The sequence below is a fragment of the Monodon monoceros genome, unplaced genomic scaffold (assembly GCF_005190385.1).
Source record: "Monodon monoceros isolate NGI ecotype Baffin Bay Population unplaced genomic scaffold, NGI_Narwhal_1 Super_Scaffold_11, whole genome shotgun sequence".
Classification (NCBI taxonomy): Eukaryota; Metazoa; Chordata; class Mammalia; order Artiodactyla; family Monodontidae; genus Monodon; species Monodon monoceros.
In genome coordinates this window covers 72,840,571-72,866,037 of record NW_021703767.1, presented here as the reverse complement: position 1 = coordinate 72,866,037, position 25,467 = coordinate 72,840,571, and the positions used below count along the sequence as shown (strand labels likewise).

At 42.5% G+C, this 25,467-nt stretch overlaps 1 protein-coding gene across 2 annotated transcripts in view; it reads right to left on the bottom strand.

The window, feature by feature from the left end:
• The window catches only part of APOD (apolipoprotein D), an 83,980-nt gene that overhangs the window by 38,681 nt on the left and 19,832 nt on the right, over window positions 1–25,467 (bottom strand). Inside the window, exon 1 of one of the 2 annotated variants that reach the window (XM_029214642.1) lies at window positions 16,875–16,892. The exons of the other annotated variant lie outside the window; for it this stretch is intronic. The gene's annotated coding sequence lies outside the window, so the exon portion shown is untranslated. Of the gene's footprint in view, window positions 1–16,874; window positions 16,893–25,467 lie in introns of those variants that run through there. 2 annotated transcript variants of the gene reach the window in all.

Genomic DNA, 25,467 nt, shown 5'->3' with positions numbered 1-25,467 from the left:
CACACACAAAGTAGTGTGTGCAGTGCGACCCAGGTGAATGAGCACTGACCCCAGGGGAGACTGAACCAGACCTACCTGCTAGTGTTGGAGGATCTCCTGCAGAGGCGGGGGGTGGCCGTGGCTCACTGTGGGGACAAGGACACTGGCAGCAGAAGTTCTGGGAAGTACTCCTTGGTGTGAGCCCTCCCAGAGTCTGCCATTAGCCCCACCAAAGAGCCCAGGTAGGCCCCAGTGTTGGCTTGCCTCAGGCCAAACAAACGACAGGGAGGGAACCCAGCCCCACCCATCAGCAGTCAAGTGGATTAAAGTTTTACTGAGCTCTGCCCACCAGAGCAACAGTCAGCTCTACCCACCACCAGTCCCTCCCATCAGGAAACGTACACAAGCCTCTTAGACAGCCTCACCCACCAGAGGGCAGACAGCAGAAGCAAGAAGAACTACAATTCTGCAGCCTGTGGAACAAAAACCACGTTCACAGAAAGACAGACAAGATGAAAAGGCAGAGGGCTATGTACCAGATGAAGGAACAAGATAAAACCCCAGAAAAACAACTAAATGAAGTGGAGATAGGAAACCTTCCAGAAAAAGAATTCAGAATAATGATAGTGAAGATGATCCAGGACCTCGGAAAAAGAATGGAGGCAAACACCGAGAAGATGCAAGAAATGTTTAACAAAGACATAGTAGAATTAAATAACAAACAAACAGAGATGAACAATACAATAACTGAAATGAAAACTACACTAGAAGGAATCAATAGCAGAAAAACTAAGGCAGAAGTACGGATAAGTGACCTGGAAGACAGAATGGTGGAATTCACTGCTGAACAGAATAAAGAAAAAAGAATGAAAATAAATGAAGAGAGCCTAAGAGACCTCTGGGACAACATTAAACGCAACAATATTTGCATTATAGGGGTCCCAGAAGGAGAAGAGAGAGAGGAAGGACCAGAGAAAATATTTGCAGAGATTATAGTTGAAAACTTCCCTAACATGGGAAAGGAAATAGCCACCCAAGTCTAAGAAGTGCAGCGAGTCCCATACAGGATAAACCCAAGGAGAAACACACCAAGACACATAGTAATCAAATTGGCAAAAATTAAAGACAAAGAAAAATTATTGAAAGCAGCAAGGGAAAAATGACAAATAACATACAAGGGAACTCCCATAAGGTTAACAGCTGATTTCTCAGCAGAAACTCTACAAGCCAGAAGGGAGTGGCATGATATATTTAAAGTGATGAAAGGGAAGAACCTACAACCAAGATGACTCTACCCGGCAAGGATCTCATTCAGATTCAATGGAGAAATCAAAAGCTTTACAGACAAGCAGAAGCTAAGAGAATTCAGCACCACCAAACAAGCTCTGCAAAAAATGCTAAAGGAACTTCTCTAAGTGGGAAACACAAGAGAAGAAAAGGACCTACAAAAACAAACCAAAACAATTAAGAAAATGGTCATAGGAACATACGTATCCATAATTACCTTAAACGTGAATAGATTAAATGCTCCAACCAAAAGACACAGGCTCACTGAATGGATACAAAAAACAAGACCCGTATATATGCTGTCTACAAGAGACCCACTTCAGACCTAGGGACACATACAGACTGAAAGTGAGGGCATGGAAAAAGATATTCCATACAAATGGAAATCAAAAGAAAGCTGGAATAGCAATACTCATATCAGATAAAATAGACTTTAAAGTAAAGAATGTTACAAGAGACAAGGAAGGACACTACATAATGAACAAGGGATCAATCCAAGAAGAAGATATAACAATTATAAATATATATGCACCCAACATAGGAGCACCTCAATACATAAGGCAACTGCTAACAGCTATAAAAGAGGAAATCGATAGTAACACAATAATAGTGGGGGACTTTAACACCTCACTTAAACCAATGGACAGATCATCCAACATGAAAATAGATAAGGAAACGGAAGCTTTAAATGACACAATAGACCAGATAGATTTAATTGATATTTATAGGACATTGCACCCAAAAACAGCAGATTACACTTTCTTCTCAAGTGCGCATGGAACATTCTCCAGGACAGATTACATCTTGGGTCACAAATCAAGCCTCAGTAAATTTAAGAAAACTGAAATCATATCAACATCTTTTCTGACCACAATGCTATGAGATTAGAAATGAATTACAGGGGAAAAAATGTAAAAAACACAAACACATGGAGGCTAAACACTATGTTACTAAATAACCAAGAGATCACTTAAGAAATCAAAGAGGAAATCAGAAAATACCTAGAGACAAATGACAATGAAAACACAACAATCCAAAACCTATGGGATGCAGCAAAAGCAGTTCTAAGAGGGAAGTTTATAGTTATACAAGCCTACCTCAAGAAACAAGAAAAATCTCAAATAAACAATCTAACCTTACACCAAAAGGAACTAGAGAAAGAAGAACAAACAAAACCCAAAGTTAGCAGAAGGAAAGAAATCATAAAGATCAGAGCAGAAATAAATGAAATAGAAACAAAGAAAACAATAGCAAAGATCAATAAAACTAAAAGCTGGTTCTTTGAGAAGATAAACAAAATTGATAAACCGTTAGCCAGACTCATCAAGAAAAAGAGGGAGAGGACTCATATCAATAAAATTAGAAATGAAAAAGGAGAAGTTACAATAGACACCGCAGAAATACAAAGCATCCTAAGAGACTACTACCAGCAACTCTATGCCAATAAAATGGACAACCTGGAAGAAATGGACAAATTCTTCAAAAGGTATAACCTTCCAAGACTGAACCAGGAAGAAATAGAAAATATGAACAGACCAATCACAAGTAATGAAATTGAAACTGTGATTAAAAATCTTCCAACAAACAAAAGTCCAGGACCAGATGGCTTCACAGGTGAATTCTATCAAACATTTTGAGATGTTTCCTTCTCAAACTCTTCCAAAAAATTGCAGAGCAAGGAACACTCCCAAACTCATTCTATGAGGCCATCATCACCCTGATACCAAAACCAGAAAAAGATACTACAGAAAAAGAAAATTACAGACCAATATCACTGATGAATATAGATGCAAAAATCCTCAACAAAATACTAGCAAACAGAATCCAACAACACATTAAAAGGATCATACACCATGATCAAGTGGGATTTATCCCAGGGATGCAAAGATTCTTCAATATACACAAATCAATCAATGTGATACACCATATTAACAAATTGAAGAATAAAAACCATATGATCATCTCAATAGATGCAGAAAAAGCTTTTGACAAAATTCAACACCAATTTATGATAAAAACTCTCCAGAAAGTGGGCATAGAGGGAAACTACCTCAACATAATAAAGGCCATATACGACAAACCCACAGCAAACATCATTCTCAATGGTGAAAAACTGAAAACATTTCCTCTAAGATCAGGAACAAGACAAGGATATCCACTCTCACCGCTATTATTCAACATAGTTTTGGAAGTCCTAGCCTCGGCAATCAGAGAAGAAAAAGAAATAAAAAGAATACAAGTTGGAAAAGAAGAAGTAAAACTGTCACTGTTTGCAGATGACATGATACTATACATAGAGAATCCTAAAGATGCCACCAGAAAACTACTAGAGCTAATCAATGAATTTGGTAAAGTTGCAGGATACAAAATTAATACACAGAAATCTCTTGCATTCCTATACACTAATGATGAAAACTCTGAAAGAGAAATTAAGGAAACATTCCCATTTACCATTGCAACAAAAAGAAATATCTAGGAGTAAACCTTCCTAGGGAGACAAAAGACCTGTATGCAGAAAACTATAAGACACTGATGAAAGAAATTAAAGATGATACAAACAGGTGGAGAGATATACCATGTTCTTGGATTGGAAGAATCAATATTGTGAAAATGACTCTACTACCTAAAGCAATCTACAGATTCAATGCAATCCCTATCAAATTACCAATGGCATTTTTTTTATGGAACTAGAACAAAAGCTCTTAAAATTTGTATGGAGACACAAAAGACCCCGAATAGCCAAAGCAGTCTTGAGGGAAAAAAAGGGAGCTGGAGGAATCAGACTCCCTGACTTCAGACTATACTACAAAGCTACAGTAATCAAGACAATATGGTACTGGCACAAAAAACAGAAATATAGATCAATGGAACAAGATAGAAAGCCCAGAGGTAAACCCACACACCTATGGTCAACTAATCTATGACAAAGGAGGCAAGGATATACAATGGAGAAAAGACAGTCTCTTAAACAAATGGTGCTGGGAAAACTGGACAGCTACTTGTAAAAGAATGAAATTAGAACACTCCCTAACACCATACACAAAAATAAACTCAAAATGGATTAGAGACCTAAATGTAAGACCAGACACTGTAAAACTCTTAGAGGAAAACATAGGAAGAATACTCTTTGATATAAATCACAGCAAGATGTTTTTTGATCCACCTCCTAGAGTAATGGAAATAAAAACAAAAATAAACAAATGGGACCTAATGAAACTTAAAAGCTTTTGCACAGCAAAGGAAACCATAAACAAGATGAAAAGACAACCCTCAGAATGGGAGAAAATATTTGCAAATGAATCAACGGACAAAGGATTAATCTCCAAAATATATAAACAGCTCATGCAGCTCAATATTAAAAAAACAAACAACCCAGTCCAAAAATGAGCAGAAGACCTAAATAGACATTTCTCCAAAGAAGACATACAGATGGCCAAGAAGCACATGAAAAGCTGCTCAACAATAATTAGTGAATTATTAGAGAAATGCAACTCAAAACTACAGTGAGGTATCACCTCACACTGGTTAGAATGGGCATCATCAGAAAATCTACAAACAACAAATGCTGGAGAGGGTGTGGAGAAAAGGGAACCCTCTTGCACTGTTGGTGGGAATGTAAACTGATACAGCCACTATGGAGAACAGTATGGAGGTTCCTTAAATAACTAAAAATAGAATTACCACATGACCCAGCAATCCCACTACTGGGCATATACCCAGAGAAAACCACAATTCAAAAAGACACATGCACCCCAATGTTCATTGCAGCACTATTTACAATAGCCAGGTCATGGAAGCAACCTAAATGACCATCGACAGACGAATGGATAAAGAAGGTACGGTATATATATAAAATGGAATATTACTCAGCCATAAAAAGGAACGAAATTGGGTCATTTGTTGACATGTGGATGGATCTAGAGACTGTCATACAGAGTGAAATAAGTCAGAAAGAGAAAAACAAATGTCGTATATTAACGCATATATGTGGAACCTAGAAAAATGGTACAGACGAACCGTTTTGCACGGCAAAAATTGAGACACAGATGTAGAGAACAAACGTATGGACACCAAGGGGGGGAAGCCACGGGTGGTGGGGGTGGTGGGATGAACTGGGTGATTGGGATTGACATGTATACACTGATGTGTATAAAATTGATGACTAATAAGAACCTGCTGTATAAAAAGAAAAATAAACAGAAAACACCTATTTATTAAAAAGAAAAAAATAAAGAATTGTAATTCAGGATCTGCAGCATGGCAAGCCATGTGGAAGTCCCCAGAAAAAATGGAGAGGAGAATTATTTCATAGAGGGGAAAAGGAACTTTGGGGGCCTACAGTAAACAAAGACTCCATGACTTTTCATTGGCTGAATTGTGACTGTCTCTCATTGGCTAAGCTCTTGCCAGGAAGGAGGAAGAAGTCTTCTTCCTGTTGAGCTCCCACTATTGTTGGTCATAGGGCATGAGAGCTCCCCCTTCTGGTCGCCTGACCCTATTTTTTTGTTTGTTTGTTTCGGTTTTTGGTTTTTTTGGCCACACCCAGCAGCTTGCAGGATCTTAGTTCCCCAAACATGTATTGAACCCGGGACCCCTGCAGTGGAAGCGTGGAGTCCTAACCACTGGCCTGCCAGGGAATTCCCTGACTCTGTTTAACTGAAGTTTCCTTGTATTAATTTTTTATAGCACTATCTGTGATCTCCTAGGACTGTCCACACTTCTTTCTAAACACTTGTTATCTTTTAATATGTTATAGACATATGTGTCATCCCACATATGTCTAAATCTCCTTCTAGACTGTACGATCCTTAAGAGTAAGCATCATATCCTGTTTACCTTTATATTTTCAGGATCTGGCAAAATAGCTGCTATATCAATAAAATAATACCACATAAACATTTGATGAAAAAAATCATTATTGAGATTATAAACAGGCAGAATGGTAAAACCTATAAGGGAAGCAAAGTACTTCTTTCTCTGAAACAAGAGGAAAGAAAGTTGTCCATATGTAGCATTGCTCCTTCGTGAAGGTGTTTTCACCATTTCAAAGTTAAGGTTAAAAATCTTGGGGGAAACACTGGTTCAGCTAATTATAAATCTGTGTCCTAGATATTCATACTTTTAGTTTGGCCAAACTACAAACAGTTGTAAATAAATTTTACAAGATATTCTCCAAGGAAACAGGAATAAACAAAGAATGTGATCCAGCAAATTAGAGAATGGTTCATTGGGGTGATTAACATCCCATCCATTATCAGACCAGGCTGTCCTGAGGAAGAACACACTCAGTTTAAACCTATTTTAGGACCAGGGCTAGGAAACAAGAGTCTATGAAATCTTGAATGCCTGCAATATTTAAATATGCAGGTATTTTTTTCTTCTTCAAAGGCACTGAGTATTTACTTTGGCTGAAACTTTTTTTTTTGGCGGTACGCAGGCCTCTCACTGTTGTGGCCTCTCCCGTTGCGGAGCACAGGCTCCGGATGTGCAGGCTCAGAGGCCATGGCTCACGGGCCCAGCCGCTCCGCGGCATGTGGGATCCTCCCAGACCAGGGCACAAACCCGTGTCCCCTGCATCGGCAGGCGGACTCTCAACCACCACGCTACCAGGGAAGCCCTTGGCTGAAACTTTTGAGTGGGCTGTGTGATATTGTGATTTATAATAAGAAACATATATCTGGTCTTTATCCCCATTAAAGTCATAGAGCTCCTAAAACCCTTAGAATTTCCTAAGTGACAAAAGCAATAAAGGTGTCTTTTGTTATGTTAAAAAAAAAAGCTTTTGCACAGCAAAGGAAACCATAAACAAGACGAAAAGACAACGCTCAGAATGGGAGAAAATTTTGCAAACGAATCAACGGACAAAGGATTAATCTCCAAAATATATAAACAGCTCATGCAGCTCAATATTAAAAAAACAAACAACCCAATCCAAAAATGGGCAGAAGACCTAAATAGACATTTCTCCAAAGAAGACATACAGATGGCCAAGAAGCACATGAAAAGCTGCTCAACATCACTAATTATTAGAGAAATGCAAATCAAAACTACAGTCACCTTACACCAGTTAGAATGGGCATCATCAGAAAATCTACAAACAACAAATGCTGGAGAGGGTGTGGAGAAAAGGGAACCCTCCTGCACTGTTGGTGGGAGTGTAAACTGATACAGTCACTATGGAGAACAGTATGGAGGTTCCTTAAATAACTAAAAATAGAATTACCATACGATCCAGCAATCCCACTACTGGGCATATACCCAGAGAAAACCACAATTCAAAAAGACACATGCACCCCCCAATGTTCATTGCAGCACTATTTACAATAGCCAGGTCATGGAAGCAACCTAAATGCCCATCGACAGACGAATGGATAAAGAAGGTATGGTACATATATACAATGGAATATTACTCAGCCATAAAAAGGAACGAAATTGGGTCATTTGTTGAGACGTGGATGGATCTAGAGACTGTCATACAGAGTGATGTAAGTAAGAAAGAGAAAAACAAATATCGTATATTAACGCATATATGTGGAACCTAGAAAAATGGTACAGATGAACCGGTTTGCAGGGCAGAAATAGAGACACAGATGTAGAGAACAAACGTATGGACACCAAGGGGGGAAAGCCGCGGAGGGGTGGTGGTGGTGGTGGGATGAATTGGGTGATTGGGATTGACATGTATACACTGATGTGTATAAAACTGATGACTAATAAGAACCTGCTGTATAAAAATTAAATTAAATTAAATTAAAAACTTTAAAAAAAAAGAGAACAGAAAAAAAGACATTGTCAAGAAAATGAAAGACAAGCCACAGACTGGGAGGTAAATATTGGCAAATATATCTGATGAAGTTCTTATATGCTTTATACATAAAGAACTTTTACAATTTAGTAAGAAGAAGACAAACAACTCGATTAAAGAAATGGACAAAAGAATGAACAGACACCTCATCAAAAAAATTATATGAACAGCTAATAAGCATGTTCAACATCATTAGTCACTAGGAAAATACAAATTAAAACTGAAATGAGATGTCACCATAGACCCACTAGAATGGTTAAAATTAAAAAGACTTACCATACAAAGTGTTAGTGAGGATGTGGAGCAACAGAACGCCTCAGATATTGCTGGTGGGAGTGCAAAATAGCACAGCCACTTTGGAGAGCACTTTGACAGTTTCTCATAAAGTTAAATACACACATATCATATGACCCAGCAATTCCACACACCGAGGTATTTACCCAAGGGAAATAAAAACATATGTCCACATAAAGACCTGCTACATGAATGTTCACAGCAGCTTTATTCTTACTGACTCAAAGTGGAAACAACTCTAATATCCATCAACTGGTGAACAGATGAATATCTATGTGGTGAATACTTCAAACTGTGATAAATCCATACAGTGGGATACTACTCAGTAACAAAAAGGAACGAACTACAGATACATACAAGAACAGATGAATCTAGGGGCTTCCCTGGTGGCGCAGTGGTTGAGAGTCCGCCTCTCAATGCAGGGGATGTGGGTTCGATCCCTGGCCAGGCAACTAAATCCCACATGCATGTTGCAACTAAGAGTTCACATGCCACAACTAAGGAGTCCGTGAGCCGCAACTAAGGAGCACATGTGCTGCAACTAAGAAGCCTGTGAGCCACAACTAGGGAGCCCACCTGCCACAACTGAAACCTGGTGCAACCAAAAAAAAAAGCTTAAAAAAAAAAATAGAAACTCCTAGAAGATATGACGATAGAATAATATTCATTATTGTTACCTTTTGGAATATCAGCACTAAAAATAAATGTTGTAATAGTTTTACAACTATAGACTCATATAAATTTGAATTTGTAAGGATCTCAGCAGCAGAAAGGATCTTGTAGGTTACCTAGCCAACCTCTGACACAGAGCAAGAATGCCCCCTGCAGCATCCCCAGAGCCTGGAAGATCAGCTGCTCATCCTTATCACTGCTGGGCAAGGCATCCAGAGTCCCACAGCTGTGGCTCTGAGGGTGAGTGGGATCTGCCCCTCTCCCTCCCAGCTTCTACCCCACTTGCTCCTGTGGGACCACACGGGGTATGGAGGATGCTTTCTGCCCCACTTGAGATATTTGAAGGCTGGGGTCCTATGTCCCTTTGAATCCTCTCTATTCCAAGTTAAACATTTCCTGTTCCTTTAACTTTCCTCACACTAGAAAGTTCCTGAGCCCTCCAGCATCCAACCCACCCCCCCTCCCCACCCCTTGGGCTCTGATTTGTCAGTGTTCCCTGGGGAGTGTGGTGCCACCACATGGCAGAATTGAGAGACTGATCCTGTGTCTAGTTTGGGGCACACTGCTTTTATTAGGGTAGCCTAACCTTCATTTAAAGCTCTCCCAACCCTTGTTGACAAAGGGCTTTTCAAGTTGTGAAATATATCAGGTATATAAGAAGCATTGAGTAAAATAATCACTTAATAACCCACCCCTCTGCTTTGGCAATATACTATGATGCTACATTTGCTGCAGACTTCAAGTCACCTTTTAAGCCACACTTTCTTCAGATAGTACAGCTACAACTGAAGCCTCACCCCTTTCACTCTCCCTTCCCTGTCTCCCCTAGAGAAACCATTATCAGAACTCTGCGTTTAAATCAACTATATTTCAATAAAAATGAAAAAAAGAACTCTGTGATTAATCCTTCCCATGTATGCTTTCATATGGTTAAACGTATGAATCAACAGTACTTAGCATTGTTTTACACGTTTTCAGCTTCAGATAAATTGTGACACACTGTATGTATTTTTCTATACCTTAAGTTTTTGAGATTTGATTCATTTTAACTGTGATTCAGCAACCCATTGAATTTTCTAAAATGTGTTTATTCATGCCCCTGTCCGACGGGCATTTAGGTTGTTTCCATTACAGGCAATGATGAGATGAACACTGTCGATCACGACTCCTGGTGCTTATGTGTGGGAGTCTCTCTAGGGTCAGTAGCTGTGACTGGAATGGCTGCGTCATGGCATGTGTGCATTTTTTCCTTTACTAAGTATTGCACACATACTTTTTTAACCATCTGATTCATGCTAAGCTTGTGACCAGCTAATGTTATCATATAAACACCTATCAAGCCCAATATGTTTTGTTTTTAAAAAGCCAACGTTGTACTCACTGAATGTCTCCTACATGTAAGACACTGTGCTAGGAACCATGGGCATACAGAAAAATGGTAGGTCCTTTGCCTTCCAGGAATTTACACATATACAAAAGCAAATCTAGGGCAGGATTGGGTCTGTATATGGAGCATCCTCACTGATGCTCCTAATTACTTATGAAAACCCACTGATGAGATGCATGCTCTGTTACTTGGGAAAGGAAGCAGAAAAGTGAAACACGACGACTATATGCTGCATGCCTTACAGTGCCTTTCCTTCAAGGATCACCTCCTTCATAATTGCTTACACTTGTGTAGTGCTTCATAGTTTACATACACATTGCCTAACTGCTTCTCATAATCTCTTCCCTGGGAATCTGATAGGGCACCTCTAATCACCCCACAGTAGAGATGGAGGAGCTGGGACACAGAGGGGGAAGTGAACTGTCCCACATAATGAGGTCAGAAATGGCAGAGCCCAAGCTAGAACTCAGGTCTCCTGACTCCAAATCAGGGCCTTCTCCCAAGTATCACCAACTGCCCAGGAAAACCCTTTGGGGGCTCTCTCTCTCTGTCCTTATATCAGACTGAAAGTTAGACATGTTATCAACAAAAGTTCACAATATTAAATCCAGTCTCCATGGCTGGCAAAATGCCCTTGACAGCCAGTCACAAGTGTTTCTAAGATCTCCTTCCCCTCTTCCTCTCCAGGCCTGGGTACTCAAATTCCCATGGGAAAGCACAACCCTACCTGTGACTGGAAGCATCCATTTTCTAGGAAACACAGTCTTACTACATTTATAAAGCTAGGGTACAGACAACTGGAACTACTCACTGTCCTCCAGTGCATCTCCCCCTTCCCTATATTGAACCTTTGCTCAGTTCCCTCTCCTGAGTGCTCTCACCTCCATTTCTACCTATCAAAATCCTGTCCATACTCAGAATAGCCATCACGACATTGAAGAAGAACAAAGTCAGAGGACGGACACTATCTAACTTCAAGACTTACTATAAAGCTGCAATAATCAAGACAGTCTTGTATTGGTGAAAGAGTAGACACATAGATCAATGGAACAAAATGTGGAGCCCAGAAATAAACCCACACTTAAGTCTTTAATCCCTTTCAAGTTAATCTTTGTATATGGTGTAAGATAAGGGTCCAGTTTCATTCTTTGGCATGTGGATATCCAGTTTTCACGACACTATTTATTGCAAGGACTATCTTTTCCCCATTTGTATTCTTGGTGCACTTCCCAAAGATTAGTTGACCACATATGCGAGGGTTTATTGCTGGGCTCTCTTGTCTGTTTTATTGGTCTCTGTGCCTGTTTTTATCCCAATACCATGGTGTTTTGATTAGTATAGGTTTGTAATATAGTTTAAAATCAGGACGTGTGATTCTTCCAGCTTTCTTAAGATTGCTTTGGCTAGCCAGCAATCCCACTTCTGAGTATACACCCAAAAGAAATAAAATCAGTATCTCAAAGAAGTATCTGCACTCCATGTTTATTACAGCATTATTCACAATAGTCAAGATATGGAAACAACCTAAGTGTCTGTTGACAGATAAATGGATAAAAAAATGTGATATATATATATATATATATATATATTCAATGGAATATTATTCAGGCATGAAAAAAGAAATTCTGCCATTTGTGACAATATGGATGAACCTGGAGGACATTACACTAAGTGAAATAAGTCAAACACAGAAAGACATGTGTTCTCATTTATATGTAGAATCTGAAAGAGTTGAATTCATAGAACCAGAAAGTAGAATGGTGGTTGCCAGGGGCTGGGGCTAGGGGTAGGATAGGGGGAGGTGGAGAGATGTTGGTTAAAGTGTACAAACTTTTAGTTATAAGATGAATAATTTCTGGGGATCTAATGTATGGCATGGTGATTATAGTTAATACTGTATTATATACTTGAAATTTGCTAAGAGAGTAAATCTTAAGCGTTCTCACCACACACACACACACACAAAGGTAATTATGGGAGGTGATGGATGTGTTAGTTAACTTGATTGTGGTAATCATTTCACAATGTATACATATATTAAATCATCACATTGGGGCTTCCCTGGTGGCGCAGTGGTTGAGAGTCCGCCTGCCGATGCAGGGGACACGGGTTCATGCCCCGGTCCGGGAGGATCCCGCATGCCGCGGAGCGGCTGCGCCCGTGAGCCACGGCCGCTGAGCCTATGCGTCCGGAGCCTGTTGCTCTGCAACGGGAGAGACCACAGCAGTGAGAGGCCCGCGTATGGCAAAAAAAAAAAAAAAATCATCACATTGTACACCTTAAAAAATCACATTGTACAACCTAAATATATACAATATTTACTTGTTAATCATACTTCAGTAAAGCTAGAAAAAAATAATAAAAGCAAGTGAGATGATAAAAAAGAAGTGGGTCCACATAAATGTTGTCAATTTATCTTTGACAAATTGAATTGCAAAGGCAATTCAATGGAGAAAGGATAGTCTTTTCAATAAATGGTGCTGGAATAACTGGACATTCACATGTAAAAATATGAATCTAGACACAGACGTTACACTTTTCATAAAAATTAACTCAAAATGGATCATGGATGTAAATGTAAAATGCAAAACTTTAAAACTTTGAGAAGATAACATAGGAGAAAATCTAAGTGATCTTGGGTTTGGCAATGACTTTTTAGGTACAACATGAAAGAGAAATTTGATAAGTTGAACTTCATTAAAATGAAAAACTTCTGCTTTGTGAAAGACACTGTTCAGAGGATGACAAGTCACAGAATGGGAGAAAATATTTCCCCCAAATATACAAAGAATGCTTAAAATTCAACAATAAGGAAACAGCCAACCTGATTTTAAAATGGGCTAAAGATTGGGCCAGGGGCATCCAACAGTTCCTGCCTAACCTCTCCACAGGTCCCTGAAAATTAAAGGCCAGTGATCCTAGGAGGGGTGTATTCAGCTCCTAAGTGAGTTTTCTGATAACAAAGCCAGCCTGTCTGCAACTGGAACTATTCTTGGGTCTAAGAAGGATCAGGCAACAGCCCTCTCCGGCCCCCCAACTCCATGCTGTTGTGGAAAACGCTTCACGTGCGTGGCTAACACACCCTGAGTCTTAGGACAACCCACCTGGGACCAATTTTTGCATCAGAATTGTGAAGGCAAAAAGATTTATTTCTGACAACGCTCCCAGTGTGTGCTTCACTGTAAAGCAGGCATAATATCATTAGTTACTTCATGGGACTGTTACGAGGCTTAAACAAAATAATACATGTACAACGCTTAGTATAGCACCTGGCACATAGCAAGTACTTAATGAACATTAGTGATTAATACTTCCATTATCAGGGCATGAGACTAGGTTTGGGGGGAGACTGTTGTGTGTCTAGAATTATTACATTATTCTCAGTTAGAAATGGCTGGTCCAGATGGTCCCCTTTGTTTTTGTAAGGAAAGGCTGGGGGAAAATACCCTAACATGAGAGGGGTCTCTGTGTTTCCCCTAAGGCAAATGCCTCTAATCCAGGGGCACATGTATCACCAACCCCAAGGCTCTATCAGTTCCCTTGGGATAGCAGCCTGATCAGTCTGAGAACTAAGAAAGAACAAAGAGACATCCGGGAGAGCCTCTTGCCTCTGAAACAGAGGGACTCAGACACTGGCAGGTGGGATGACAGTCATGCCCTTCCCGCTGGTGGGGAAGAGAAACAATTGTCAGTGACAACCTTCTCCTTGAAAAGATTCATGACAAAAGATAAAGATTTCTGAGGCAGGGAAAAATGATTAGGTTCGAACTAACCATAACCCACCCACAGAGATGCAAATCCTATTTCGAGCAGGCAAGAGGTGGAAACAACAGGAAAGAGAGGTATATTTTTTTCCCTGGCAACTGTATCAAATCCAAGCATTCTCTGCAGGCTTAATTGCCACGTGACCTTCAACTTTATACACGTTTTAAAAATAACGACTGTGGCCAGAATGAGAGTTTTGAAAAGCAGCAGCCAGCAGGTTGTAAGCCTGGGTTAAATCGTTTAAAGAGACTGAAAGTGGCCTGGGACAAGGATGGATAGCCCAGTTCCAAGGAAATGAGGCCTGGTTATCACGCTGATGTCATGCATAGGATCACTTATTTGAATGAATCATTTCATCATCAAATAATCATCTCACACTAACAGATCTTGGAAGAAAATGAAAAATGCAATCAATTGTAATAGAAAGCAAAAGAGAAGAAAGAAAATTTACCCTAGATTCTATCTCCTCCAAATTTAACTCATTTTCTGGGTTTCCCACATATAATCTTACTCAGTTAAGCTTATGCAGTTAAATGGGTTAAACTCCTTTTTTTCCAGGCAAAGTCCTGAGAAAGGGGTCATTTGGGGGTTATGTTTATTTTGGTGCAGAACTGATTTAGCAGAGTGGTCATGCCTGGTGAATCCTTTCTGGGATCTGTCTGGTTGGGTGATGAAGCCAGAAAGCCATGAAGCCCTGGGGCAGGAGCGTGAACAGTGGCTGGAGGGCAGTGCGTGAGGGAGCTGACCTTAAACAGGTCTACCACTCAGGGGATTCCCAGAAATGAGTGCGGGTGGTGGGAGATGCTGGCGGGGTGGGCTGAGATCCTCAATCAGGTGGGTGTAGGTGACAGAAAATTAAAATGTGACTTTTATGTTAACATGACCTTCCTTGTAGCCACAGGCTGGAGCTTGGGGACATTTTGGCAATACGTAGAAGAAATCTTACTTATATCCACCAGCAAGGAAAACACATAAAAATCTGAGGGATATTTTGTCTTATTCCCTGACAGTTTAAAGATAAGTCAAGTCAAAGTCGAGAAAAGTGGAATAACAGCCTGCTCTCAAGGATTCCCTCCCTTCTGGCACAATCCAGTTTCTCAAGGGTGGTGGTGAAACACATCGAGGAAGGCACTCTCTTGGGGAAAAAATTTTTTTTGGTTCTTGAGAGAGAAACAGAGAAGAAATATGACAACATGTGCTCTTGGTAGACACTCAGAACCGTTTATGAAGGGCTCTTTCTTTAGGAGTTAATTAAAAATAATAATAAACAGATGCCTTTTGATGGTTTTCGTGTTTCAAAATGTTGACTTGTTACATCCAAGGATCCTCCCTGTGTTCCGGAATAACAATTTCTCCCAAGAGAAGCAGCTTAATTCAGTTCTGCAGTGAGGTTAAGAAGCGGTTGGATTGGAAGAGTACTCCCTAAAGCACCCATCTGCCTTGTGTCCAGGCTTGTGGGAGAGACACATCTAAGTGAATTGCCACACTAAGTGAATCGTCCTCAAGACGCTCACACTCTAGCAGGAGAGAGAGCTAGTGCTCAGCCGGGTGAGTAAATTCACATGTACATTAAACACTGGTTCTGCCACTACACAGACCTTCATTATGTGCCACAAATCAGCATGATTCGTAGCCCCTGAGGATGCCTGGCTTGGATGGTCTGTTGAGGGAGGACCTCTAGGTCACTTTACATGTGGGCAATGGATTGCGCTGTTCCTCCCAACGGGAAGAGGAGGGGCCACCATGTGCCATATTTGTGGACCTGCCCGGCTCCCTTGAGCTTTATGTGGAAACATCTCCTATCTCTTCTTCAACTGAAGACACAAACGGCTGCACTTCACTTGGGACGCAAGGAGCACAGGTGGTGCATAACCACCCCACCTGAGCTCTGCCATATGGTCTGGAGGAAGAATCACTTGGGGTGCTATAGCACTCTACAGTACAGAGACAGGCAGCTGAGCTTTTTGTCCATCCCGAAGCCTCAAGTCGAGGGCTGGTGGATGTTAGTTTGGCACTGCCTCAGGGACTGAGGGACTGCTCACAGGGCCCAGAGGTATGCTTGCTTCTGTTCGTTTTCTGTTTTGGTTTTGTTTTGAGGCCCTTGCCGAGTTTAAAGTTTTTCAGCCCAGGCAGTTTTCTTTTCAGCTCTAGTAGCTCTCCAGTGAGAAGAGGCAGCCGGGGCAGTGAGGGAGTGCCGCTTTGGAGTAAGCAGGTGGGAGTTCTAGTCTAGTCCCAGCAAGGTATTTAACCTCCCTGAACCTCAGCTCCCAGCTACTCACAGAAACAGCCCTTCCGGCTTCCAGCTAAAAACGGCTGTGACCAGAAAACTAAAGATTGTAGAATTGCCTTTTGCAAGCTACCCTCCCTTTTTACACAGAAAACTAGGTCTCTGGGAAAACCTTGGCCAAGAAGAGCACAAGGGGGAGAGAGCCACAGGCAAGCCAGGCTGGGGGCCCTCCTGTGAGCCCTGGCCCAAGACGGCCTTTATGGGACACCTGGGCCTCCCTTACACAGTGTCCATATCTGCAGAGAATAACAGGCCACTTAAAAGGGTGTGGGTAGCACTTTAAAATCCACACACACACTTTATCTCATGGGCTCTTCAGACTGCACGGGCTTTTGTTGCTCCTGGAAGTTTCATCTCTTGTGCAAAGTATTTCTACCCGGATTTGGTCTTTTCCTCACCTGCTCACACCTCACTGTTCAACCCAGCGCTGCATCTCCTCAGAGCTTCGTGGCTCAGCCTCCTCTTCAGGCCGGAACCACGCCTTCCCACTTGGGACGCGTGCCGTCCAGGAACTGGCCCGGAATCGGGGCCACTGGGCCCGCCCACCAACGTGCAATTTAAGCAGAAGCTGGACTGTCTCCTTCCGCGTCAACTTGCCTGACGCTGGAGAAAGGCGACCTCTAGTGTTGGTTCTTGGAAGGGACGCAGCGGCTTTCTGCAACCGAGGTGAGGCTCCGGGGGCCAGCCCGGCAGTGAACCGAGAGGGGCAGAGTTTAACTGGACTTGTTAGAGAGATGAGGAGGAAGGACAGAGGGGATTCTTGAGCTCCAGGAAGCCCAACCGTGCACGTTTGGCCTCTGAGGCCTGCTCATTGTCCAAACACACCTGCCCCTCTTTTGTCAACACCCAAGACTCAGCCCACCCCTCACCCCTGACTCACCTGGCTGAAACAAGCTCACCTGCCTCTGCTACCAGACCAAACTTGGGTCAGCTCACCTGTGCACAGTAAAGCCAATCCACTGACACCTGGTTGTGGTGAAGGAAACTGCAGTGTTTATTGCAGGACACCAAGCATGGAGTCCAGGCTGCTTATGCTTAAAAGCCCCGAACTCCTCAAAAGCTTTTAGGGAAAGGTTTTTAAAGACAGGGTGAGGGCGAGGGGTTGGGGGGGTGTGATTCGTGGACATTCTTCTGATTGGTCGGTGGTGAGATAATTGAGAGTCAACATCATCAACCTCCTGATTCCAACTGGTCTGGGGTCCACGTGCTTGTGTGCAGCATGCAGTCAACTTCTTCCACCTCGTGGGGGTTTTGGTAGCTGTCAAACAGCTCAAAGGATATGGCTCAGGATATTATCTATAGCCCTCAAGGAGGAACTAACGATCCTTGACTTTAATAGCTAAACTATTATTATTTTGTCTTGCTTGACTGTTTTCCTTTCTTTCTGCATTTTCTCACTTCTCTGATTAAATTTATTCTTTGGAATTTGGGGAAGGCCTAGGAGGTTAAGGTTTTTTTACAGACAAGAGGCAGGCAGAGGACATGGGGTTCTGTTTGTGGAAGACCTGTTCAGTTACACTTCTGTGACTGGAGAAGGGGAAGGTGGAAAAGGCATCAAGCAATGTGTCTGGGTATGAAACAGGGCAGCTGGTTGAAAGCACCAATCCTCGGGTGGCCTCCATCTATGTCTCCATGGTCTTGCCATGACCAATCAGTCAGTCCTGTCTTCGGCAGGGGTTGTGGTGGGGAGTGTGTGAGCAAGCAAATACTGGGTGGCTTGCCCTTGTGAGGCAGTAGGACTGCCTGGTGACTGTGACTTTTCAGGGCTCCACCAACTTCATCAACACCACCCCATTCTTTGAGATGGAAAATCCACAATCTTCAGTAAAGTGCTACACTGTTTGCTTAAAGCCCTCCTTCCCCCTTTCCCTTCTAAACAGACGACCTTGCTTAAGACCCTCCTATAAGGAATTGTAGAGCTGCCACCGGCCACAGGATGTGACGCCCATGGGGCTTAGGAGGCAGAGGCTTTAGGAAATGAAGGGTTTGGAGATGCTTGAAGGGAGAAGCGTCCATCCTCAGCACTACTTCCTCTCTCTTCCCAGTCTTGCAAGTATATTTAGAACCTATTAGTTGCTGTTTTTTCTTATGAGTTATAATCTATTTTCATTTTTATGTGACTTTATTGAGTTTAATGAGACCCCAAACTGCCACACTTACAAGGTCAAATTGAGTGTTTTTTGTATATAATTTTTGCCAAGTCTATTTCCAACCATAGGTAGGGTGACCACCCATCCCAGTTTGCCTGAAACAGTCCTGGTTTACATCTGTCACCTGGGCATAATTATTCATGGTGTTCTCTTTCACTCCGCAAAGGGCCCCACTTAGATGGTGAATTACACTATCACGCTAATCACAGATAATCTATGTAAGAAAACATTTAGGCATTAAGATTTAGAGGATGTGAGAGATAATGTTACCAGGAATTTGAGATTTAAATGGTTGTTATAATCTTGGCATAATTAGCTCTAAGCTTTCTGGCAGCTGAAACAGAAGAAAAATGTGAAGAGTTAGGAAGTTGATTCTGTCCTGTAAAATGATGCATATTATGTCTTTTGGAGGGACATATTTATCAGGCACTTAATTTTAGGAGGAATTTTTCACATAAATTGTTACATAAGGGACACTGAGTAACATAAGGGACTGTGTCTTCCATGTTAGTTTTTGCAGAATTTTCTATGTGGCCATTTTTAATATTGGTCCTTAAAATTATTGTGCTTCTCCAATTCTCTTTCTCTGTGAAAAATGGGGAGGGAATAAAAATTATTTCACAGGGGTTAACTGAGATAATATGTACGCAAGTGCCAAGTAAACTATAAATATCAAAATACTGTCATTTTCTTTCTTATTACCTTGTTGAAAACCCTCCTTTTATTGATGGGGAAGCCAAGGCCCAGAGAGAGAGAAGTAATGTGGCTACTTAGTGACAAAACAGGGGTTAAGGCTCCTGTTTATCCCTCAGTGCTAATAAAATCTCACAGAGCTGTTCACCAAGACATTCTGAGATTCTGTCAGGCCACCAGTGTGAGCTGGAGGTGGGGTGGGAAGATGAGGCAGAAAGGCTTTGGACAGTAGTGGCCCAGATGGAGATGCTAGAAATGGTGTTTTAAGTCATCATCATAAAGAGATGTTATTAACCTAATTTTCTTTTAGCAAGACAGAAAGCTTCTCATGGTGATTGTTTGAGTCACTCTCAGGTGAAAGAATAAGCCATCTATTTTTTGCAAGTTAAGAAAAAAGTTGCTCCCAGTCTGGTTTCCAGGGGCACAGCCTTTTGGGACTAGTTCCAGCAGAGGGTTTTCCAGCATTATGGCACGACCTTCTTTTCAGCTTCTCCTCCTCCCAGCCAGTAAGTCTCAAAGTGTGGTCCCAGACCGGCAGCATCTCCATCACCCAGAAACATGTTAGATATGCAAGTTCTCAGGCCTCACCCCAGACCCACTGAATCAGAAACTGGGGGTGATTCTGTTGCACACTAAGGGTTGAGATCACTGCTCCAGGCTGTTCTTAGGGCCCTGTCTGGCTTCCTAGAGAGAAGAGAAACAAAATGTGGCAATCCTCCCCCTTGCTGCTCTCCCTACCCCACAGGCAGGCTGTCCTTTCTAAACTCCTAGTAACAATTGGTTTTTCAGGTATGGCCCTCGCACTTGCTCAAAAATCAAGTTGCATGGCCTCTGTTTGATGGTTTGCCTAGCCAATACCAGCTCTGGATAATACACACTACCTTTACCAAGCATTTCACGTGTGCCAGATTTGACAGCACTATGATCTGATGGCCCAATAGCATTTTGTTTTAAAGAAAAAACACTTAAGTCTTCCGCCTCTGATATCTATGGCTGATTTCCAGTTGAGATAAATTAAAAAGGATCCCCTTTATTTTTTTTTAAAGGTTAATCAGGTCTCCAGGAAGTGAAAGCTATAGCCTTTTACTTTTCACTGAAAAGGAACTGAAGAGGATTATGGTTGCATAGATCTCAAATTGCCCTCTGCCATGTAGTTCTTCCTAGTGGAACTTTCTGGACTACTCAAGGCACTCTTCCCCAAGCTTTGTTTTGTAGGCAGCACGCTGCCAGGAGAGTGGAAAATTTTTCTACTTGTGTGGCAGAGGAAAGCTGGAGGCTGGGAGGCTGGGCCTGAGTCCCTGCACTAGTAGGCAGGAGGGTACACCCCAGAGCCGACTTCCGCTCCTTGACCTGAGCAGTCAGCACAACCCCTCTGAGCTCTGGGCAAGCTGCCTTGACCAACAGCAAGGGGGAAAGACTCTTAAGAACAGGTAGTGTAACTGAGCAGGATCTTCTGGGACCTTCCTGGGACAGAACCCCCCACCCCATGTCCTCCACCTGCCTCTTGTCTGTAGAAAACTTTAGCCTCCTAGGCCTTCCCTGAGTTCCAAAGAGTAAATTTAATTGGAGAAATGAGAAAAAACAAAGGGAAACAGTCAAGGAAGACAAAATAATAATAGTTTAGCCATTAAACAAAGTCAAGGACCTTTAGTTCCATCTCAAGGGCTATAGCTAATATCCTGAGCCATATCCTTTGAGCTGTTTGACAGCTACCAAAACCCCCATCAGGTGGAAGAAGTTAGCCCTATGCTGACCACAAGCATGTAGACCCCAGACTGCTTGGAACCAGAAGGTTGATGATGTTGGCTCTCAATTACCTCACCACCAACCAATCAGAAGAATGTCCATGAGCTGATCATGCACCTCCCAAACCCCCCTTCCTCACCCTGTCTTTAAAAACCTTTCCCTGAAAGCCATGGGGGAGTTCAGGTCTTTTAAGCACTAGCTGTTTGGACTCCCTGCTTGGTGACCTGCAATAAACACTGCAGTTTCCTTCACCACAACCCGATGTCAGTAGATTGGCTTCACTGTGCATGGGCGAGCTGACCCAAGTTTGGCTTGGTAATGGGAGAGAGTAACAGATGGAGAAAAGTAAACAGAATCAAGAACAGAAGTATCTTTCCTCCAGAACACTGGTTCTCAGCCTTGAGCTGACATTAGAATCACCTTGGGAAGCTTTTAGCATTTCTGACAACCAGGCCATACCCTAGACCAATTAAATTAGAGTCTCTGGGAGTGGTAACCAGGCAACAGCATTTTTTTTAAGGCCCCCTGGGTGGTACCAATATGCAGCCAGGCTGGAGAGCCATCTTTCTAGCATTCACTTCCTCTGGTAACTGCAGTTTTCCTGCCTTCTCTCAGGGCATGGACCCCTTCTCATTTGTCTTGCTTGTATTTCTTCATTCTTCTGGCCTTGAGGACCATGATGTCGAGTCAGGGACATCTTATGCTAAGTGAAAGTTTAATCTGAATTGCTTTTGCTCGGACCCCTTGTTTCCCTTTGGATCTTTTATCTTTTTCAGAGTTGAGTCCCAGTAGAAATGATTGGTTTCAAGATTCAGGAATGAGACATAAAGACAGATTTATCATTTGATGTTGGACTTCTGGTCACTTCTGGTTGAGTATGATGAACAAATGAGCCTCTCCATAATGAGACATTGCTTCATGGTAGTAGTTGAAGAAAAGGAGAGCCTCAACAACAGAATAGACTCTTAATGTTTTGCTAGACAAATATACTGAAGTTTTCAAAGGTATGTCACCAGAGACCCTCCAAACAGCCATGTTAAAGTTTGCCAATTTATGACCACATGATCTACCTCTCTCTCTCCTGCCGGGCATGATGGGGTCTTATCTCTTTTATAGGTCCTCTCCTCCCTTACTGACTACAAAAACGTTCTTGGAAAGGGTCCTGGGTTGACTTTGTATGCAAAATAAAGCCTGTGATTTTGGACACTTAAGGAACCTGGGTGTGGCGGTCACCAGTTTTTGTCTAACGAACCCTCCCCTCCTTCTTCCTTGCCATGCAGCTCTTCTAAACACTAAAACCTTTTAAAAATTCTGAAACAGGTTCCCATACTCCCTCCCCCACCTCCCGATCCTCCCCAACACACTGATTCGCCATACTTCTGTCAGGATCTGGAGCATCATGGACCATGAGAAAAGGAGAAATACACTACAGATGGTGAACCAAGTAAGCATATGGTATTCTCTGCCCCTCTCCTTTACTCCCCTCTGCTGCCTGGGGATGCCTTGGCTAAGTACCATCCTCAAGCTGTTTTCAATGAAAAAATGCTGTGATATTAGAGAGAGCGACTAAACTTTGAAACTGTTAAATGTCTATTTAACCTTTATGTTACCTCTTCCTAACATTTTATATCTTTCCATGAAAGTTGGGTTTTCTGCTTTCATCCCTAGGCTAGATGGACTTGCTCTGGGAACTCCCCAGGGCAAGGGCCAGGAAGAAAACCTCTCCTCTTCTCAGAACAGGTGAATTCACGAAGATCCTGGCTTCAGCCCAGTTTCCCCAGAAAAAGGAGCCTGAGGCAAAGCTTGCGTGCTAAATCTCTACTGGGGAAAGGTACTGAGTTCCAAGGAAGTAAGAATAAGGGGAAAAGGGAAGTGAGGAGACAATGGAAATACAAGGTAGCTCATTACCAAATGGGCCTCAACTTCTTTTTTTTCAAAAATTTACTTATTTATTTTTGACTACGTTGGGTCTTCGTTGCTGCGTATGGGCTTTCTCTAGTTGTGGCGAGCGGGGGCTACTCTTCGTTGCGGTGCGCAAGCCTCTCTTGTTGTGGAGCACCGGCTCTAGGTGCATGGGCTTCAGTAGTTGTGGAACACGGGCTTACTTGCTCCACGACATGTGGGATCTTCCCAGACCAGGGCTCGAACCCATGTCCCCTGCATTGGCAGGCAGATTCTTAACCACTGCACCACCAAGGAAGTCCGGGGCCTCAGCTTCTTAAGCAAACACAGCTGGTTGCTTAGGAAACAGTGCTTGATCTAGAGGGCTGGGATATAAGACCGGCTAAGCAAGAGCTGACTTGGGGGCACTTTCTCAGGATGATGGGTTTAACATCCTGGCAAGGACCCCAGAGGATGAGGCAGGCTGTAGGGTGGCTCCTAGAAGCCTGGAGACAGTGATAGCCAACGCTGAGTGCTGTAGTGGACACACCTGAGTCGCCCCAGCAGATGTTAGTGAGGGAATAAAAAGGCTGAGGAAAGTGGGCACCTGGAATGGATATATAATATGAAGGCAGGCAATCCACAAGGGGAGTATGTTCCACGGAGGTTTCTGTTGGAGCAGGAAGGTGGAGGGAAATATGATTTTAATCTCATTTGACTAGTAATTTTTATTTTCTAAATTTTCTAGAATAAACTGTCATATTAAAGCGAGCAAATCATCAAGAGTTCCTCCCTTGGTGAGTTTTCCCAGAGGCATAGTGCAGCTTCCTCAAGAGAATGGCCCACCTTTAGGAGTTGAGTGTTCCAAAACCAAAGGAATGAAGCTCAGGAACAGTCAGCTCTTTGGAGAGGAGGTGTCATGTGGCGGGAGAGGGGATAGGCCCGACATCAATTCAGCAAACGTTTGTACGGCATCATCTACGTGCCTGTGGTACAGAGATTAATCCAATCTGGTCCCTGCGGTCCAGGAGCTCCCAAATCAATAATCAAGAGCTAGTCATGAAGGACTTCATGCCTGGGTAGAGATCATCTCTTTGGGCCTCTCTCAGAATTGGGGGTGTTGATGTTTACTTAGTGCTGGGAAGGGTTGACTTTGTTTTCCTAGTAACAGAAAAGCCCTCTGATCCACTGCCCACGTCAGTGAGGCTAGGCCAGGTCAGGGCCAGAGTTTGTCCCTAAACCTGCAGGGCCTTGTGCGTGAACCAGGGGCTGCTGACCCATTGCTGCCCAGCTGGCAGACTTCTAGGGAAATCTACAAATGAAGCACCTATGTGACATTTTCTCCAGGGTTTCTGTAGGGTTCCTGCCACCTTAGAAATGAAGAAGGAGAAAAAACTGGCAGCAAATGGCTGAACAAAATTCCACTGAACTGGAGAGAAGATTCTTGGTTGTGCTGCCCAGTGCCTACACACTGCCTGCATGTGACGGATTCTCAGTTGCTGTCACTGATTGAGGCAAGGTTGTGATTGGATTCATCTGGGAAATTTTAGAGTACTGTTTTTGTTATTGTTTTAATTATGAAAGTACTAAATGCACTGACAACAAAGTCAGACAGACGGAGGTGTAAAAACTGGCCCCCATCAATCCCTGCCCTTCTAATCGGAGGTAGTTACTTGTAATAGTTTCTTGTAATTCCTTCTGGAAAAATTTTTAACGAATGTAAGCATAACATACACACAGTTGGTCACACTACATAAATATTAATTTGCTTTTCTCACTTAAAAATATATAGTGAAGATCTTTCACACCAGCCTAACCTATTTAATGGCGGCAGAATATATTTCAGTGCATGAGTGTACCATAATTTAGTTACCCATTTGCTGTTAGATATTTATATTGTTTGCAGCCTTTCGATTTTATAGTGTTATAGTGAACATAATTGTGCATACGCCATTGGGCACTTCTACAGATAACTCTAGATGATTCATTACTAGAAATGGAACTGCCAGGTTGAATTTTAGAGGATACTGGCAAATTGCTCTCTCCCTCAAATTTAACTGAAACAACTATTGTATGAATCTGCCTATTTCCCTATATCTAGCACCTCCCTAGGACCAGGGCCAGAGGATCCCTGCCATGGGCCCCAAGCTGTAGAAAGCTCCATTCTGGCTCTCCTCTGGTGGTGACTTTCGCACAGGGCATGGGCTCTATTGGGTCAAGGGGGTGTGCCCACCTAAAGCCTGCACCCCCCCCCTTCTTGACCATGCTCTGGGTATCTGAGACCCTAGAATTTCTTTCCCAAAGAGCCCTAAGCCTACCTCTGGGGACTGCATAGGCCTTTTCCCAGATCCATCTTCCAGAATGCATATGGCTGATACACTCATCCTTAGGTCCTAAGGTGGCCAAGGGGTAACCATATATGGAGTGTAGAGGGAGCTTGGATGTGTGGGCTGGATGTACACACACACACACACACACACATACACAGCGTAAGGCATCTCACAGTGGAGGATGGAGCTGG